Source organism: Leuciscus leuciscus, assembly GCF_965113295.1.
Source record: "Leuciscus leuciscus genome assembly, chromosome: 3".
Lineage (NCBI taxonomy): Eukaryota > Metazoa > Chordata > Actinopteri > Cypriniformes > Leuciscidae > Leuciscus > Leuciscus leuciscus.
This window is the reverse complement of record NC_138727.1, coordinates 17,075,845-17,097,732: the sequence shown is the minus strand read 5'-3', so window position 1 is coordinate 17,097,732 and position 21,888 is coordinate 17,075,845. Positions and strand designations below refer to the sequence as shown.

The window sequence follows — 21,888 nt, the reverse complement described above, 5'->3', positions numbered from 1 at the left end:
AAAAACTATAAAATAGTCAAATATTACCCATATATACAGCAAGTAATCACAGCCATGCTGATATAAAGGCACATCACAGGCTGATATAAAGGCACATCGCAGACTGCAATACTGATATTGCTTTTATTAACTCAGCAAAAAAAGAAAAGAAAAAAGCAGCAAAAGGTGTCAGTAACTAAGGTCTCTTTAATGTCATAAAACTATGACTTTAATTGTCTGTAAAGTGTTTAGGACTGTTCCACAGGTGCAATAATTGTTTATAGTTCACTGAACAAACATGAAAAACAATGTTTAAACCCTTTCCAATAAAGATCTGTAAAAACTTCTGTAAAAAAAAAAAGGGGGTGGTTGATTATGATTTCACTTTTTTAACTTTAGTTAGTGTGTAATGTTGCTGTTTGAGCATAAACAACATCTGCAAAGTTACAACGCTCAAAGTTCGGGAGATATTTGCTTTTAAATAATTCACTTTTTAAGGACTACAACAAATGGCTGGTAGGGACTACACGACATTCCTCCCGGATTAGTGACATCACCAAGCCTACAATTTACATAAACCCCGCCCCCTGAACACGATTTATAGATTATCAAGACAGAATATGCTAATCAATGACTAGAAGATAACTACACATAAGCTACATAAATTCTTCAACTAACCATTCAGAAACGTCCTGTTGCATTCTACATGTTGTCACTTCTTCTTGAGTCTCTCCATCATTGTCTGAATCCGGTTTGAACATAAAAGGCTAAAAGTTTTAGAAATGTTCAGTGCATGTCTGTGTGAGTGCAAGCTGTTGAAGCTCCGCCCTCTGGAGCAGCTGCTCATTTGCATTTAAAGGAACAGAAACAAAACGGCAAAAAATTGTCAATTTTAACATCGTCAACCGTCCGTGGGGTATTTTGAGCTAAAACTTCACATACACACTCTGGGGACATCAAAGACTTATTTTACATCTTGTGAAAAGAGCATTATACTACCCCTTTAATTTGGATTTTACATAATTATCTTTAAAATACAGTATTTTTTAAAATACAGTATGTATGTACATAAACCGATGAGCCAAACCATTATGACCACGTCTAATATGCTGTTTGTCCTCCGCGTGCTGCCAAAACAGAGCCGACCCACCAAGGCATGGACCCAACAAGACCTCTGAAGGTGTTGTAAGAAATTTTAATCTGCCTCGACCCAGATACCACTCCAAAATATATTTTAGAATGAGCTCATCCCCAAAATGGCTTAATTAACATAGAGATGAAAGAAAGCCAAGTTACATTGTTTCTTCACCATTTGGGTTGATCACATCCTGAGCAAATGGTCAATTGTAGAATGGGTGTGGGACACAGAGAACCATCTCAGACAATGGGGTGTCTCAACTTCATTAACATACAGACCACAGCTGTTGCAACAAGAGCAACTTCATTTACATTATGAGTGGTAAACTGTAACAGGATAAAAGGTTTAAGCTTTGGATGTTCTGGGTTCATGCTGACACAGGTGAACCCAAGGTGCTTTGTGTACTTTGCCAATGCTATGCTGTAATAAATTACATTTTTGAGATCTTCGATGTCCACATAATTTTTTTCTTACAGTGTCCTGTTGTTCTGGCAACAAGACAGTAAAAGCAGTAGATCCTTCAAGTCCTATAGGTTGCGAGGTGCGAACTTGTTGGTCCAGCACATCCCACAGGAGCTCAATTGGATTGATATCTGGGGATTTTGTAGGCCAGGGCAACACCTTGAACTCTTCATAATGTTCCTCAAACCATTCCTGAATAATGTGTGCAGTGTGGCATTATCCTGCTGAAAGAGGCCACTTCCACAAGGGAACATCATTGTCATGAAGGGGTGGTCTGCAATGTTTAGGTAGGTGGCATGTGTCAAATTTACGTCCACATGAATGGCCGGACCCAGGGTTTCCCAGCAGAACATTGTCCAGATTGAAGTAATTATAGTACCATCTGCCAGATGGTATAATTACATCAATCAGCAGTGGCTAATGGGGACATGCTGACCAGTCAAACCTTGACCCTATACTGTAAATAGCAAAAAAAAACAAGAGTTTAATCCAGCCAGAAAACCTATCCAAATACAGAATGTTCTCTGTCTCTGTCTTTTATATGTTAAGGTAGCTGACCTGTCTTTGGAGGGTAGGGTTTAGACCAGAGGGTGTGTGTGGAAAATAATAAACATTAACAAAACCTTTAATATAATCTGATTAGATTTTGTGTTGTTTGTAAATTTCTACTAATGGGAGAATTGGGATCCGGGCCCGATAGAACACTATGTAGTGCTATTTCTATGAGAACAGCAGGTGGCACTGTTGATTTATAAATGTAGCAGACCAGAACTACAGCAAAACTCACCCGCATAAGTGTAGCCTACTGTACAGTAAGATGAATCCAGATTTTCTTCTGTTTCGCTTTTCTTCTGTTTCAGTTCTAGAGCTACCAAATCTCCATTCATTAGCTCTCATTACTGCAACCCATGTCTTCGCTGATGAAGGGCGGCCTTTCTGATGTAAACCTCAGCAATACTGAGAATGAGTGTGTGAAAAGAAATTCTACTAGGCCTACCATATTTCTGTGCAATTAGATGACACTGCTTTATTTCAGCTGATAGATCTTTTGCTGTAATCATCTAAAAGAGTCACATTGGTGACTCAAGGTTGGGTCAAATAGCCCGAGGGGGGAGAGTTAATAAAATATGCAACACTCATGCACACAATTGGTCTCACTATCAATTAAACACCTTACAATTTTTTATTAATTCAGATAATAGTGGCAAAGACATTACTCTGAAAAATCTGTCCCTCAGTTGTAACACGTCTTTGACATTGGGTATTGTTTTTGTAATGAGCTCAATATTTTCTATTCCCTAATTCCTAATGCCAAAAACATGAAGCCTACCTAAATTAAAATATAAATGTAAACCATGTAAACATGCTTCTCGCAAGCACGCGAACGCAAGTGTTACAATGCACACAGCACGTGGTCCAGGACTCCGGTTGGGGCGCGAGAGCTTGTCCAACTCACTGGACCGCGCTGTCCGTTTAAACATACTTGCGTTGGTCTTACGGTAACAAACCTCAAATGTCTGACATGAAATCGGATGTGTTATTTTTCAGGTAAGTTGCTATAAATTTAAGTCACGTCACAATGGTCACATATCAGGAGCGGATCTAGAAAATTATTTATATGGTGGTATTGGGACTTCGAGGGGTGGCAACATAGCAAACAAGTATTCAATTATGTTTAATCTACTATATAATCTACTACATTTATAGTATAATTAAAAACAAAATATAGCCACAAGTGGCAATCATCAGGGTCCAAGCACCAATATTGCCCATGATAGCGATCATGTAGGCTGTTTTAAGTAGGCTAATGTAGTCTATGTGGTTTGATTCAAGTTGGAGAAGACTATCTTGAATCTTCAAAGTTATGGTTTGATGAAACAGGCAACAGAAACATACAGGTGTCAAAAAGGGCAACTGAATTTCAAAGGAATTTCCTTTTACTGTTATATTCAAATTAAAGGGATAGTTCACTTTGAAATTAATTTTTGGTATGTTTTAGCTTACTTCAAGGGCATCCAAGATGAAGGTGTCTTTTTTTCCGCAGTAGTTTCAATTTTGATATTTTTAGGTCAAACCGTTCTTGTCTGTCAGTCATATAATGCAGGTCTATGGTCACTGTCTCAAAGAGCATGCACAGAGTCCAAATTAAAACAATTCCCCGTCGTCCAAATTAAACAATTCCCCATCGTAAGTACACATTGATGGCCTAAGACACGAAACGAGCGGTTTGTGTGAGAAAACGAACAGTATTTATATCGTTTTTACCACTTATACACAGCCATGTCCAAGTGATCTGATCTGACGTGTATGCAGACTGGTGCATAGATATACACACTAGATGTCGCCTTGTCTATGGCAGTTCATTGGAACGAATGTCTTTAAGGCGACATCTAGTGTATATATCTATGCACCAGTCTGCGTAGACGTCAGATCAGATCACTTGGACATGGCTGTGTATAAGTGGTAAAAACTATATAAATACTGTTCGTTTTCTCACACAAACCGCTCGTTTCGTGTCTTAGGCCATCAATGTGTACTTACGATGGGGAATTGTTTAATTTGGACGACGGGGAATTGTTTTAATTTGGACTCTGTGCATGCTCTTTGAGACAGTGACCATAGACCTGCATTATATGACTGACAGACAAGAACGGTTTGACCTAAAAATATCAAAATTGAAACTACTGCGGAAAAAAAGACACCTACATCTTGGATGCCCTTGAGGTAAGCTAAAACATACCAAACATTTATTTCAAAGTGAACTATCCCTTTAAGGGAAAAAACCTGTATAAAAATGTTTACTGTCTAAGGAATGTGATCATAATAGGTGGTGTAGAGGGTGACCAGATGAGATTGGCTGAAATTCGGGACGGGGGGGGGGGGGGGGGGGGGGGGGGGGGGGTCTATGGGTCTGGGGTCTGGGGTGACGGGATGGGGGGCTTCTATGATATTAGACTGCGTAGCCTATAATAAAAGATAATGAATTTCAAACCTGAACCAAACATATTTTTATTCAAAGATCAACAGTCTGTCATTATTCTTTAGTCTGCCAAAAAAAAAAAAAAAAAAAAAAACCACATTAAAATCATATACTCAATGTCATTGTGAAAAGAAAAAAAACAATGACTGCTGTAAGTAACAGTGCGTAAATCAGACCTCTCAGTATAGCCTAACGCTAATAAGCTTAAACGAAAATAACGAGATTATTGTGTAGTGAAGTATTTTTTTGCCGTGCCGCGAACAATCAATCACTCCTTTACGCGTGCAGCAGTGACTGTCCTCGCGGCTGCAGCAACTTGCGCTCTAATAATAGGCAAAATAGGCTACAGAATATTTCGTTCTGTATTGACAGGTGCAATATTTGAAAATCGATCATATTTTTTTTATTATTACATTTATATCTGCATTTATGTAAAAACTTAAACTTTCAAACATCAAAATGTCATTTATTAATATGTTTTCATGTCAAAATGACATACAAACATCTTTTCCTATTCTATTTTGCCTTGCGTGTCGCGTGAAAAATAGGCGTCGGTTCTATTTCTAGCATGCTCGCGTTTTCCGCGCGGCTCGAGGCGCGCCTGAGACGCGCGTGTCACGCAGGCAGTGTGCAAGCTCTAACGGACGAGTTAACCTGTTAACAGGGGAGCCGAAATAAAAACGGACACGCCACGCAGCCAGTGTGTCGCCGGCCTCAACCTCCGCAGACAGTTTTTAATGTTTATCAGACAATACTCAAGATTTTGCTTTAGTATAATTTTCGGGACAATTAGGGCCAGATTCGGGATTCGGGACAACAGTTTAGATTTCGGGACTGTCCCGAATTTTTCGGGACGTCTGGTCACCCTGTGTAGCCTATGTGTTATATTCAACATTTAAATTTAGATTAATCTCATGTCATAGGATGTCACAGGACCATTTCAAATAAATGTGAAAAATCATTTGCAGTTCAAAATCGTATTTATCTGAAGCGTTTATCTTATGGCCCTTTTCATTTTTACTTTGTTTTATTATCCATACCACAACAGTGAATATGTGTCTTTATAGAAATAGTATATATATTATCTTGAAAAAGACAAATAAAATGATTTCTTTATTTTAAATGGACAGCAATGTTTAATCTATAAATGTTGAATAAACATTTAATGATCTGTAGGCTAAGCATTTTCACAGATTTCTACACTATATAAAACTACACTACTACTGTGAGTACATCAAAAAAAATGTACTCACAGTAGATCAATGCATTTTTTCCATTCAAAGGGATGGAGACTGATAGAAAAACATTAGCCTTAAAAGATTCCTTATCCTGTGGCTCCCTCTAGTAGACAACACTAATTTTCACAGCCTTCAAATGGCTGATAGTTTACAATTTGCAGTTAACATAAAATTCACTAGGGGTCCAATTCACCTTTGGCTCTTGCTCTCCTTAATGACAAAATATCAATATCCAAGGCACCAAGACACTGTCTATTAACACTTCAACACATTCTAAACGTCTCTGAGCTCGTTAGGCCTATCATTACTATAACTCGTATTGAAACTGATAGATTTATAAAGGGATTTTTTATGCTTTAGCTCAAACTAAAACATTTAATTGGAAAATAAATTATTAGGGAAAAATCCTATTTTGTTCCCCATATAAAGAAGAAATTGTTAATATTAGGCAGGTTTAAGAGCAACAAAAGCACTGAGACGTCTGAGATCTCTTAACAGATGTCTGTATGTGGGCATAATGGAAGGTCACCCAGAGAACAACCTAGCAACCACAAACCGCCTAGCAGCACTTGAGCAACAACCCAGAACACAAAAATATCTCTATCTCATCTTGACCTTCAAATTATTTTACATTTTAAGAAAAGACCTCAAGTCAGCATAAAGTTTGTTTTTCAGATATGTCAATCTATGTAGGCCTATTTCAAAATATGTCAAGATTAGATTCTTACCTAATTTTGAATCCACTACAGACTTTATGTTCACTGATCTCTATATAGAATAAAGATAGGCTATATGATATCATCTTCATTATAGATCAACGTTTATGTTTCAAATCGACACATTGCAATCAAGAGTTTTCTACTCATAAATATGACTTCGCTCTGTCATTCATATGCTCCGAATTTGTAATAAAAAATCCACTTGCAGGACACAATCACACAAACTTATCTAATTTAAATTATTTAGCATGTTTATTAATTTTTTGGTTTAACTTTCCTTGTGGTGATATTTGTGCGAAATCCCAATTACATATTTAAATATATTGAATTTAACAAACCCACATAGATCGTCACAACTGAGTCAAAGTCAAGTCGTCAAAGTCAGGTGTGTGTGTGGGTGTACAAGATTTATATTTACAGGTTGTGTGTAGATTGAAGATTAAATTCTTCATTTCCAGCAGTAGTCGTCTTAGTGAGATTTAGCACCGAAAACAGCTTAGACATGACATGTACACACACACACACACACACACACACACACACACACACACACACACACACACACACACACACACACACACACACACACACACACACACACACACACACACACACACACACAGGAATCATCTCTGGGAGGTTTAACGCTGAAATGAGCTGGAACCATACCAGGCGACACACACACTTACACACACAAAAGAGAGTTGGAAGAGAACCAGTGGACATGGTCAGCCAACTGTTGTCCTGGCTCTGATTATACCAGCCTCAATTCTGCAGGCTTTTCTGTCCCTTCCCTGTCATCTCATGCAGGGTATAGTGACCTCATCAAGACAAATCGTTTATTCGGGGTGTGGATATTTCAACACAATGACAAAGATGGAGCGAGAAAGAAAGGACAGGATACTGTTCAATAAAATTGGAGTGTAGGGCAAAACGCTGGTGCGAAGACACACACACACACACAAAAAAACATAATGCTACTGCAAGAGGATTTACTCATTTTTCCATCCACTGCTTGTGCACTATTGTTCGTGTTGGACATTTGGTGAACAGTGATAGCTTACATCTGTTGTGTTAAAACAATGTTCTGGGTTCAGTACAAGTTATTCCCTTCGATCGCATCTGTGATAAGGAGAAAATAATTTTCACAAATTTCACAAATTTTAAAAACAAGCAAAAATTGCTTAATCGTATGGTAGTCTATGGGGCACGACATTCTGGAGGGTTTAAAACAGAAATGTAGTTATAGCTGTTAAAGCACTTGTATTTATTCCTTTCTACAAAATACTGTATTGAGCAGTGTAGTTATTTAAATCGTCCTTTTAGTGGTGGAACTACTTTTCTTGTTGTATGAATACCTGGTTATGCGTTGCCAATGTAATGTATTTTTATGTATTGTGTGAAAGTTACAGGGGTCACTGACTTCACCTGACCATGACAAGAGTTGAAATATTGTATAACAAGTGTAGTAAATAAAATTTTTTATCACTAATCTAAAAATGTTCACATGCATCATTTTAGGTCTTTTTAGACCTTTTCATTTTATGTATTTGGCAGATGCTTTTATCCAAAGCAACTTACATTGCATTTCAAGGTACACATTAACATTCTATCAGTTCTTGCTTTCCCTGGGAATCGAACCCTTGACCTTGGCATTTCAAGCGCCAACGCTCTACTGTTTGAGCTACAGGAAATCATATTTTAAAATATTACGATTTAAAATTCCTGTTTTCTATTTTAATATATTTTAAAATGTAATTTATTCCTGAGATGGCAAGGCTGAATTTTCAGAATCATTACTTGATGAATGGAAAGTTTAAAATAACAGCATTTTCAATATAAATCTTTTATAATAATATAAAAGTATTTTCTTTCACTTTTGATATTAAAAATCCACTTGAAGGACACATAACACTCACACAAACTTATCTGCATTTACATTTTTTAGCATGTTTATAAATTTTTTGGTTTAACTTTTGGTGATATTTGTGCGAAATCCCAATTACCTATTTAAATATATTGAATTTAACAAATCCCGCACAGATTGTCACAACTGATATATATATATATATATATATATATATATATACACACACACTCACCTAAAGGATTATTAGGAACACCATACTAATATTTAAATACTATATTACATTTTAGTATATACCATACTAAAATGGGGATATTTTGGGGATATTTAATTTAATTTTATCAATCAATAAATTCCTCTCGAAACGAACTTTGTTGTATTATTTTAATTTAATACTGTGAAGCTGCTTTGATACAATCTGTATTGTGAAAAGCGCTATACAAATAAAGTTGACTTGACTTGACTTGACTAATACTGTGTTTGACCCCCTTTTGCCTTCAGAACTGCCTTAATTCTACGTGGCATTGATTCAACAAGGTGCTGAAAGCATTCTTTAGAAATGTTGGCCCATATTGATAGGATAGCATCTTGCAGTTGATGGAGATTTGTGGGATGCACATCCAAGGCACGCAGCTCCCGTTCCACCACATCCCAAAGATGCTCTATTGGGTTGAGATCTGGTGACTGTGGGGGCAATTTTAGTACAGTGAACTCATTGTCATGTTCAAGAAACCAATTTGAAATGATTCGAGCTTTGTGACATGGTGCATTATCCTGCTGGATGTAGCCATCAGAGGATGGGTACATGGTGGTCATAAAGGGATGGACATGGTCAGAAACAATGCTCAGGTAGGCCGTGGCATTTAAACGATGCCCAATTGGCACTAAGGGGCCTAAAGTTTGCCAAGAAAACATCCCCCACACCATTACACCACCACCACCAGCCTGCACAGTGGTAACAAGGCATGATGGATCCATGTTCTCATTCTGTTTACGCCAAATTCTGTCTCTACCATCTGAATGTCTCAACAGAAATCGAGACTCATCAGACCAGGCAACATTATTCCAGTCTTCAACTGTCATATTTTGGTGAGCTCGTGCAAATTGTAGCCTCTTTTTCCTATTTGTAGTGGAGATGAGTGGTACCCGGTGGGGTCTTCTGCTGTTGTAGCCCATCCGCCTCAAGGTTGTGCGTGTTGTGGCTTCACAAATGCTTTGCTGCATACCTTGGTTGTAACGAGTGGTTATTTCAGTCAAAGTTGCTCTTCTATCAGCTAGAATCAGTCGGCCCATTCTCCTCTGACCTCTAGCATCAACAAGGCATTTTCGCCCACAGGACTGCTGCATACTGGATGTTTTTCCCTTTTCAAACCATTCTTTGTAAACCCTAGAAATGGTTGTGCGTGAAAATCCCAGTAACTGAGCAGATTGTGAAATACTCAGACCAGCCCGTCTGGCACCAACAACCATGCCACGCTCAAAATTGCTTAAATCACCTTTCTTTCCCATTCTGACATTCAGTTTGGAGTCCAGGAGATTGTCTTGACCAGGACCACACCCCTAAATGCATTGAAGCAACTGCCATGTGATTGGTTGATTAGATAATTGCATTAATGAGAAATTGAACAGGTGTTCCTAATAATCCTTTAGGTGAGTGTATATATATATATATATATATATATATATATATATATATATATATATATATATATATATATGTATATTTCCAATTACACTCATGGTTATAGGTTTTTAAATTACCAAATGTTTACAATTTCTTGAACAAATTATTACGACTTCTCATGAGACTGGCTGATAAGAAGCCAAATTATTCACCTAATTTATATGTACAGTAAATCAGGGGCAGGCAATCCTAAGGATACATTTTTTACTAAGGTGTGAATTATACTTCCAGGTGGTCTCATAAGACAAGAGTCGTGAGTCAATCTCTCTCTGCTGACCACAGGCCATTCTGATGGGCTGATGATAAAGTCTGGAGGTGTCTGGAGAGGAAAGGTGACTGAATATGACCCCTCTCTCTTACTCTTTCTCTCTTCCTGTCTCTCTCACACTCTGTCTTGCTCTCTTTTAGTGGTTGGCACGAGGGAGGTTTGATTTTATCTCATCACCTCTATCAACCCTTGCTTTGGGCTCTCTCAGCTGAAAGGTTCACATGTTATCTCTCCTCCAGCCCATCTTTTGACCTCCATCAACCTAACAGCATCTCTTGTCTCCTTTCTCTTTCTTATCTCGAATAGAAATGAAGTTTTTAGATTAGTTCACAACTGATCTTAACTGACTCATTTGCATGGATTGTTGATGTTGATGTTGATGTGAGACTAGTCTCTTTTGGCATGAGGTCTGGTCCCTACTGCACCTTATACGGCCAAGAAATGCTCACTTAGACAGGAAGAGACCATGTGACTGCCATGTTAACAAGCCAATCATAATTCCATCCTGCTGACTTAAAAAAAAAAAGAAGAAAAAGAAAATGCTATGCTTTCACTATTTCTTGTATCCCTCCCTGTTCTAGGTTTGAAAATTGTGATTGCCTCATTAAGATTGTTGTATTTCTAATATTTAAGTTGTTTTGGATGAACGCGTTTGAAAAAATTTGTAAATGCAATCACTTTTTTTTTACTTGCCATTTAAAGCCCATTTCCCGTGTCTTGATAATAGAATGCCATTTTTTTCTACATTTAATTTAATTTAATTTCAGAAAAATTTAGCTTTTTTTTTTTGTCTGATTGACTTATATAACAATCAGATCTTTAATGTGACAAATTTACCAAACAGATTTGAAAGTGAATGGACATATGAATGAAAAGCGATCAGTTTATACGTCAAACTGTCTTGTCTTTTACTCCCCCTGATGTGCCTTCATCTCCAGCTTTCTCAAATGTCAGCATACTCAACATGAATCATCTTTCTTTCTACCCCTACACTTTTTCCTTTTTCCTCCCTTTTACTGTCTCTGCCTATTTGTCTTTTGTCTTGTAAGACATTGTGACGCATGCAGCCCTCATTGTGCCTGACAATGTTCCTGACATCTTTCTCTTTTTTAATTCTCAGTAATTCAAATCAGTATTTTCTCCCCTGTTCCTGTCTTCTCTCATCTTATATAGTCTCGTCTCATCTCCTCTAATCAGCATTTTTGTTGCTCTGAAAAAGACAAGGAATTTTCTCACCCTTGACAATAGTCTAACTCCTCTTCTCCATCACTGTCGGTGTGTTCCAACGTTGAGCCAGCATTTGATAGATGTTTCTCTTCCAACCTTTTTTGTGATCCTGTTTAAACCCTGCTTTGAGAGCCTATCCTCATTTGTCACTGAGTGTGAGATGTCCTTTTAAAGTGTATTGGACTGAGGACAGATTCATGCAGCCATAATCCAGTTTCCCACCCAAAGACAAACCTCATTTCTGAGATGATACCAGGCAGCCATTTTGGGAACAAAACATGTCCATATAAGTGAAAGGTAATGCTTGCTATCCATAGCTCTAGCCCTGAGATCAGAACAGAAGATAAGAGGAAATGGCTTCAAATTAACCTTGAATAACCTTATCATACTCTTATTCAGTTTCACTAAATTGTGTCTTTAACTTGAGAGTACTCTAAGTGGGTTTTGAGTGTATCCCTGAGGCTTTAGTTTCAGTATGCTAATTCTACTGGCCAAGTCTACGATGTGTGTCCTGAATCCTGAATTATTTATTTTTGAATCCTGCTGTTTTGAAAATTCAAACTCAGAATTGCAGAAGTGAAGTTAAAGGGGTGAAAGTACTATTTTGAAGCGTGTACTGTATATTGCCATTTAACACTGCATGGGCTTTTTCACCAAAGAGGCAATAGTACAGAAGTAATGTTTTGAAATATGACAAAATGTAGAGTGTAAATCACTCATTTTTATTAAATAACATCAATTAAGAGGAGGAAGTGCCCCTATCTTGCTGTGATTGGCTAATTGCTCTGTCAATGTGATAATGCCCGACTATTTTGTTCGCAGCTGTTTTGCCTGAATGGGTCAAACTGATGGAAATGGACAGACTAATTCCAAAGTAAACGCACTCCCACTCAGACATTATCACTTCTGGTCTCATATGAATGGAAATGTGAAGATCTGAGAGCAACTTTTTTATAGCAAGCACTAAGCTCTTTTAAATTAAAGGTGTACCTTTTGCCTGTTACCATCATTTACATATTACATTTCTGAATTTAGCACTTTTATCCAAAGCGACTTACAAATGAGGATCATTGCAAGCAATTTATCATTAGAGCCAAGAATATATTCTGTACACAATGCCAAGTTTCAAGTATTAGCTCTTTTTAAATTAGGAGTTATTGTTGTGTTCGCAAAAGAGGTGTTTTCGACTGTTTCTTGCAGTGTTTGCAAAGTATTTGATGACTAATGGTTGGAAAATAATAGCTTTTAGGTTTTTAATAATATAGCTTATTATTGTAACTTAAATGCACTGCATTGTGGTCTAGTTTTTTATTGATAGTGTAAGGTAAAATGTATGCTTTAATAATTCAGCTTTAATATGCTGATATAAACCCCTCATTTGTACTGATCGCCATATTTTCAGTAAACAGTCTGAAATATACTGCAACAAAAAATAGCACCTTTCAATGGACTTTATCAAACAGCACCTTTCAACTGGTTTTTCAGGGATTGGTAATGTGTATAATCTGGATGAAATTGATCACTACCATTTGAATAGCTGTGTTTTGTATAATTATAAATGGTTGCATACTAATTGAAGCTTTTTTTTTTTTTGCTGTTGATTTCAGTTTCAAACTTTTGAAGACAGCAAGTACAGCTTTTGGCTGAAAATGATGCATTGTTATTTATTTAAATAAGTATATTTGTTTTTGAGCAACTCATTTGCCTAACTGTTTCTCTTTGATTGATTGACAGTTGTGTTTCCAAACCAGCCACATCATCAGAAGTGTCACAGTCAATTTCGTCCCCTATCAGTTCACCTTGAGTGAAGAGACAATAGAACTCTGGGTAATAGTTTCAGAACTGGAGAGCAATATTATAGAATATTACAAATTCACTTTAGAATCTGTTTGACTGATTCTTTCATTTGCATCATAATAGCAGAGCCACTGGTCATGCATGGTTCCTTGCTCTAATAGGGGACAATTTTGCCAGAATGGGCACGAGTTATTCTGGCAACAATTACTGCCTCACTTCATACCAATGAATATAAATGAAACTGTAGCGTGGCAGCAATATAGTATGCTATAGGGATGCTACCCTCTCCATTGATATTACAGGATGGTAGTCATATTTTCTGTTGGTTTGACCTTTGCATGGTGATTCACATGTGATTACATGGTGAATTTAGGAAAAAGAAATCATCATCATAAAAGTAATCCATACGGCTTCAGGGGATTAATAAAGGCCTTTTAAAGCAAAGCGATGTGTTTTTGTAAGAAAAATATTCATATTTATAACTTTATAAACTATAATCACTGGCTTTCGGTAATGGCCATACGCGAGTCTAGTTCCGGCTGGAAGAGTGACCTCTGACCTGACATAAATCTGAGGGGGACTTTATTTGTAGAATAAAAACACAGGTTTTTCCTTACAACTAAAGTATAAAAAGTGGAATTAAATGGTGTCACTTTGCCTAAATGGGCCTGTACTGTTTCATCTCAGCTATTACTGTGAGAACATACAGTTTGCACTGAAACTGGCAGTAATGTAACCCACTTTAAATCTGAAACTCTTTAAACACTTCCAGAACTTTTCGACACTTTCTGACAGCCGATCCCAGAGAAGGAGAGCAAGCAGGAGGAACAGAAAGAATTCGGATAGAAAATTTGCAATGTGGGGGAAAAAAAAGAAATGCAGCAAGGGAAGCATAAGAGAGAGACAACATGTTTTCAAGTGCTTAGCCTCTGACATCCCCCAGCTGAGGATGCCATGTCAATCATATTCATAAAGTGCAGTGTGGGTAAGACTGTAGTGGTAGTCCATATCTATTAAAGCTGCAGTAGGTAACTTTTGTAAAAATGTATTTTTTACATATTTGTTAAAACTGCCATTATGTCCTGACAGTAGACTATGAGACAGATAATCTGTGAAAAAACCAAGCTCCTCTGGCTCCTCCCAGTGGTCCTATTGCCATTTGCAGAAATACACCGCTCCCGGTCAGAAACAACCAATCAGAGCCAGGAGGCATGTCTTAGCAGTGTCAATCAAACTCGTGTACACGCTGATCACACCCCTCTCTCGCACAGCACGTACCGTCGTTCAAAATCAAGATAGCTGGTGTGCCGCAGCTGTGCTAATGGCGGACAAACAACCAAATCTGCCAATTTCTCGAGTGGCACCAGCTCATACAACAAAGACAGGTAAACGGAAAAAGACAGAGGACGATAAACAAGCGCGTCGGAGCCCATTGACTCAATGTCAAAACTCTAGCCGCATAACATACAGATAAAATGTCACGCACTGTGCAAAGCAACAATTGAAACCTGCTAATTCACTGGCTTGTCATGTTGCTGAAATAATGTACTAGCAAACCTTATTTAGCATTACACATCGCTAGAATAATTACTTACTGTAACGTTACCGTTATATTATCTTGTTAGCTATTTATAACTTATAGAAAGAGTGCAACGTTATGAAGTTACATTACATGTATTGCAAAATACGTAATGATTTGAGGACCAAGTTTGTAGTCAAAGTATGGGCAGGCCATAATCAATGTAAAGCATATTGTTGATGTTTCGTCCCTACCAGTGAATGTGCGATAACTGTTTATCCGCCGTCATCAGTGGCCCTGCATGTTTACTAGCCTGCGCGTTCACGGCAGGCTCCGTTGTGGGGGAGGAGCTGTGGAGGGAGGGCTGTAGTGCAGCAGAGAGCGAGGGGGAGTGACCTGTAAGCTGTGCTTGTTCAAATTTTCAGGCTAAGTCAACGTTTTCTAAAAACTCCCTACTGCAGCTTTAATGTTTGATACATACATACGCCTGACACTTAAATATTGAAAACAGATAATTTATTATTTAATCTGTAACACAAGTTAAAAATGCAGTTCACCTGGTCTTGGGTTAATGCTTGTATCCTGCATCTAAGATTGCATAATAATAGTATAAATGTGAATAAAACATGTCTTCCTATTATTTTTATTATATAAAAAAAAATTACAGAAATTGAGTTACACTCTATGAAAAGGTCAGTGAAAAAATATGAGGCTCTCAGAAGGTTCAAATCAACGCAGACGACAAGAAAAGAAAAAAGAGAAAGGGTGACACATTAAAAGAATAAAATCTCTCTTTTAAGCTTACCTCAGATAACTCCTGATCTGCTGGCTCACTGGTGTTTATATTTGTCATAAAACAGTGATTGCATTTGCAGTGCGCCAGGCACACAGTAAGCAATAATATTTACAGCCCTCTGTAGTCTATTAAAGGAACAGCCTTGGAGGATAAGGGCGCGCAAGCAATCAATAACCCGGATGAGGCTGGGATCCGATTGGCTGTAAAACAGGCTAAACAAAACATTAAACACAAAGACAAATAAGCCGCATACGAGATATATAAAGCTGTAAAAATGTGCTCTGGAGTGTATTACATCACAGAATCATTTTATTCATCAGTATTTTTAGTCTTGTTTTCCAGTAAACGTATTGAAATAGCTTCAAATAAGACAAAATGGAATAAATGATTTAGAAGCAAAACCACATATTAAGACTTCTTTGAAATTATAATTGCATACAAATTTTAAGTTAAGTAAAACTTTAAGCTTTTTTACCCCAGTGGCAAATATTGGTTTATAATCTTGTTTTAAGCATAAATCTTCCAATAATTTGAGTGGATTATTCTTAAAACAAGAAAACGATGGAAAATTGGGTTAGAAAAATAAACAAACAAAAAAACAAAAAATAAGTAAACAACAACAACAACAACAAAAAATGTAAAAAAAAAAAATTCCCATAAAATAAGTTAACGGAGTCCAATATTATTGTCCTGTATTGAACCCTAATGACTTTTATTGTAAGGACAAAAACATTTGCTATACATTCTTCGTGAAGAAGCTATTGTCTCTTGTGTTTTATCGAAAACACAAAGTCGGTTTGAAACAACATGAAGAGGAGTAAATGATTATTAGATTTTTTGTATGTCTGTTTGTTTGTTTTTGGGGGGGGGGGGGGGAGATTTGAAATGAAATTTCTGTCTTGCAATATAGCGCATGGATCGGACTGCATTTGTAATACTTTTGTTGTGTTTTTCCAAACTCCAATTCCCATTTATTTGTTACTTAATAGAAAAGAGGAACCCGTGCATTCTTTAGTTTTTGTGTGTGTGTGTGTGTGTGTGTGTGCATAATGTCATTAATTTAGGATATTATTTCCTGAAAGTCTTATAATGTGAGAGTGTGCTTCTCAAGTAAATGTATCTTTTTTGATATTGAGACATTTTTACTGGAGAAAAAACATACTTTTTCTAATAACGTCAAAAAATATGCATCACAAACCATGAAATGTGAATCAGGCATCCAGCATCCAGCTCTTGATGGGTTGCTCATGTGGTTGTCATGTTTGAGGGTCAGTGAGTGGCACTGATTTTTTTGCAGCAGTCTGTCCACCAAACAGATGGCACTCAAATGTGCGTGTTTAAGTGCTACTTCTCTGTGTGTGTGTGTGTGTGTGTGTGTGTGTGTGTGTGTTTAGTAGCCTGTCTGGATATCTGATAGACAGAGGCACTGCACTCCTCAAACACTGATATTAAACTATTGATCCATCTGTCACAACAGGTCATAAATAATGTGTGTGCATGTGCGTGCGCGTGCTTTGGCTGTGCTGAAAAGTCAGCAGTTTGTTCCAGGGTGTATGTGTGAAATGAATGCGTGTTCTTGGAGGTGAAGGCTAAGACAGGAGCTGCATTGATCTTTGGAGAGAGGGGAGGTTACAAGGGAAAGATGGCTGCGGCTACTGGAACCTTGTCACTGTGACACACACACACACACACACACACACACACACACACACACACACACACACACACACACACACACACACACACACACACACACACACACACACACACACACACACACACACACACACACACACACACACACAGATTAATCTTGTTATATGGACAAAGCAACTATACATACTCTCTCTCTCACACACACAAACTCTAATTCAAAGACAAACAAACCAGTGCTTCCAAAGACAAAGAGTACAAATCGAAAACAAACAAGAAATCCTGCCATAACCCTCGGTTGAACAAATGCGCTCACGGAAACCTGTTTATCTTCAATAAACAGCAATCGTGTCCTTCCTGTATAAAGCACCAACAAAGAATGTCCTCCATGGCCACTATGTACAAACAAGACATGGTTATACAGAGAGAAAAAAAAAATGTTGACAAGTAAATAAAGAAAACTCTGTAACACAGATTGACTCTCGTCCAACCACACACTGGCACATGTACCAGCCTACATTTAATTGAAGGAAAATATGTTTGATTCGCTAAAGACATATTAGTAATGCTCAAGGAGAAGGAAGAATTACAATGATTTGACTTTGCTGACACGATAACTGTTTGGGCAGTAGCAACATTTTTCAGTGTTGGCACTTATTGATCTTTTTTGATTTAATAGCGGGCTAGCATTAACACTCTCTGCAATGTTACATTTTCATAATATTTCAACAATCAAGTTGTGTATCCGGTTATTTTCAGTTGTCTGTTAAGAATCAGGGCCCGTATGTATAAAGATTCTCAGAAATGCTCTTAAGAATAGTCTTAAGTGTCAAAAAATTCTTAGGAAAAAGTAGGAATTTTCTAAGAGTAGTAGACTTTTATGAAGAAGCTAAAAGCAACTTTCAGTAAAGTCTAAGACTGATTCTTAAGTGCTGCAAACTAAGGACTACAAAGATGTCAACCCAAAATGGCCGCCCTCAACCTCTGATTCAGTCAATAGTGAGCCTGCACAACCCTGTATCACATGAAATACGTTCTGAGGAAACTATTTTGCAAATCGCAATTACGTTACATGCCAACATATAAGCAGTGCTATTACGTTGGTCCTTAACCTAATATAAGCAGTGCTATTACGTTGGTCCTTAACCTAATATAGCCAATCTATTGCAGTGCTATATTACGTTTGTCCTGAACATAATAAATCCAAAGCAGGTTTCGTAGCATCTAATGCTGTTCATTTTGTTTTAATTATTTACTCCCTTTTTTCTCATTGGGCTACAAAATATTATCTATGCCAGGGCGAGTCAAATGGCGGCACCCAGATAATTTTTATCTGGCCCTTAAACTTGTTTTTGATGATTAAAACCCCTCGCAATCTGATATCAAAGTCCCCGCAAATGTTTAGCGCGTTCAGCGGTGATTTTAACAACGCACGCGATCATTCAGCGGTGAGTTTAACAACCGAGTCTCACGGCAGTTCGTGATATGGTCACGTAATTTAATCTATTGATTCGTGCCACGGACACGTTTATTTCGTTATTTATTTTTTATTTTTTTAAACTAATGTATTTTCAATGGGAAGCGTCTTTCGTGATAACAGCATGATTCTTTGCAGCAGAGAAGCTGTTTAATCAACATTTATTCACGAGATCTTATGTATTTTTATGTATTTTTTTAATGTTATTATTTCGATCTTATTGCCGGGGAAGCTGGATTGCTTTGCTGTTTATTGATATTTTTAAAATTATATTTTATCAGTAGGAAATCGCGCTGAAGAAGTCTCGTTCCGAACACATCGCGATATTTGGCATCAGTTCACGTGTGTCAGATGTTGGTAAGTAAATAAATACCTAAATACGCTGTCCTATAATGTGTGATATCATGTCTTTTCTGTTTGTCGATATTAATCTGCCATTATATCTGCCATCTCCACGGAGACTTTGCGTTTCATTGCTTTCTAATTCAAAACAGGGTGATTAACACTGCCTGTCACGTGACGTGCTATAGGCCTAGATATTCATATCAGATTAAAAATAGTACAATTATTTCCAAAGTTGTATTTGTAGTAGAAGCACAGTAAAAACAACACTTACCATGCTTTTACCACAGTAACATTAGTTTTACTGTGATAAGTGTAGTAAAAAGACAGTAATCACAAAACTTACCATGCTTTTACAGTACCACACTATTTGTAGTTTTAATGTGGTACTTATTGTAAATGCACAGTAACCACAACACTTACCATGCTTTTACCACAGTAACCATAGTTTTACTGTGATTGGTTTAGTAAAGGACAGTAATCACAAAACTTACCATGCTTTTACCTCAGTATTGATTGATAGTTTTAAAGTGATATTTGTTGTAAATGCATATTAACCACAACACTTGCCATGTTTGTAAGGCTTTATAATGTAACATCCAATATTTGTAAGGTATATCAGTACTTTTTCCTTTAAATAATCCTATATATTATACATAATGATATTTTCTTTTCTCTTTTTTCAGCTGAAAAGACCAAAAGGGCCTTTCGGACTCAGTCAGCCCATTATTGTTGGAGGAGAAGTAAACGGAGGAGACGGACAGCTTCAAAGGCAAATATTCGCAATGGTATGTGTGTGTTGGTTTTAACCCTAAATCAAACATTTTATCAAGCATTTGTTGTTTCTTAAAACTTTTCTCACAAAACCCATAGCCCAATCAGTACAAACAGAGACTGAAAGTCTTGATATTTCACAAGATTTAACAAGTTGTCAAATTCGTATGATACTCGTACATATTTGTATACTCGTACACAATCCTGCAGCTTTTACTCTTAGTGCTGTCATTGGCTACTGCCTCAATTCCTGTACATATTTATCGCGATATTTGTAAATCAGTTGCGCCCCTTCTTGGAAAGTTGTCGGATGTCACACACACTGTCAGAAAGTTTATATTAATTGTAAATTGGACCCTGTCTGTTTATGTTCCAGTAATACATGATGTCTCTCCACACCTCATAACCTACCTCTGTTTGCAAGAGTGGAAAAGCTTATCTGACTTGTCACATGACATTAGATACTCGATTATTTTGTCATAATCAGATCAGTTACACTGCTGATAACTGTCCCGTTTGCATGTAAATCATTTTCATGATTATTGCTTGCTATTAAAGACATACTTTTATTCATAGAAATGCCCACATATCAGTGAACTTAACATTTAATTATGCAACACTCTTTACAGAAAACATATCCCACAGTTATGGATAAACTCACAACATCATCATCAAGTCCTGTGCTGGGCACATTGGGCAACAAGTGTCCTCCAACGTATTCGATCCGTGGCCAAGTTCTTCACATCTTCCCATGGGACACTGACATTCTTCAGGTCTTCGTGAAACATGTCTCCATGTCTTCCTTGGACTTCCCTGTCTCCTGCATCCTCCTGGTGGTGTCCACTTCCTAACTGTCTTTGGGTGTTGTTGTTTGGGCATGCGTAGGATGTGTCCAGCGAGGTGCACCCTTTGCTCTGTCTCAGTTTCTGAAAGTCTTCATGTGGAGTCCCACTCCTCCTCAGGATCTCTTTGATATATGCAGAACCAATATTGAAAATAGTGATTTATCTTTTTCCATATTGTTAAAGCGTTTTGTTTTCTCTTTTCAGCTTCATAAACTGTACTTGATGTCTGCCTAATGCCTTTTTCAAAAAAGTGTCAGTGCTCATCAGGTGTTTTGCTAAAGGACATATTCATTGCATAGTTACAATAAAAGTGACCAATAATCACAAGGATATAGAATGAAAGTTGAGAATGTAAAATGTTGTGCTTATGTTTTTACCTATTTGTTCTTTAAAGCGAAGAAACAAATGTATGTTCACATAACAAACTTGAACCTCATCTCTTGGTTTGTAAATATATAACTTCATCATAGCAATTTTTTAACGTTAATGTATGTGTCACTATAATAGATTGCTCCTGTATCTGGATATTTAATTAACTGATTTTTATACTGTTGTGCTGTAGTTTTGGCGCTACATTTGTCTTTAAACAGTTTGACATTAAATATTGGAATAAGCTTTCAAAATGGTGTCCATTCATTGTGCTTTTGTTACATTTATTTGAATATAATTGATATACCTTTAATATACTATACATACACTGTAAATGTTAGAAGCACTTTAGTACATGTAATTATTTTTAATTAAAATACTGCAAAACTACCCTGCTGTAGGCCATTGCTTAGAAAAAAAGTTTCTCTTTCAAATGTATTTATGCATCAGTCTATGCAAATTTGTGTCATTGATCATGTGAACTCGTTTTTGGATGGTAACCACACAAAGGAGTCTTTTGTTTTTAAATATGAGTTTTATGATTTAATTAGAAGGAATGCATGTTTAACAGCCTAAATACAATTTATTTAAGGTATCTATCCCTGCAGCCGGAACCAGAAGAGATCTGTCATCGTTTACCATAAATGGGCATGTAAGTGTGACGCATCTGTTCAGCTGGGTTTGTATTGGCGGTGACCTTCTCGCAGAGCTCGCTGTGATTGGACAATCGTTTAACCCATATAAAACGGCGCTT

At 37.1% G+C, this 21,888-nt stretch overlaps 1 long non-coding RNA gene across 1 annotated transcript; it reads left to right on the top strand.

The window, feature by feature from the left end:
- Positions 1-18,363: 18,363 nt before the first annotated feature.
- Positions 18,364-21,504, top strand: LOC309494071. Its single transcript, XR_014204209.1, has 3 exons — positions 18,364-19,161; positions 19,833-19,934; positions 20,550-21,504. It is a non-coding gene; the product is annotated as an uncharacterized lncRNA (long non-coding RNA).
- Positions 21,505-21,888: the final 384 nt, after the last annotated feature.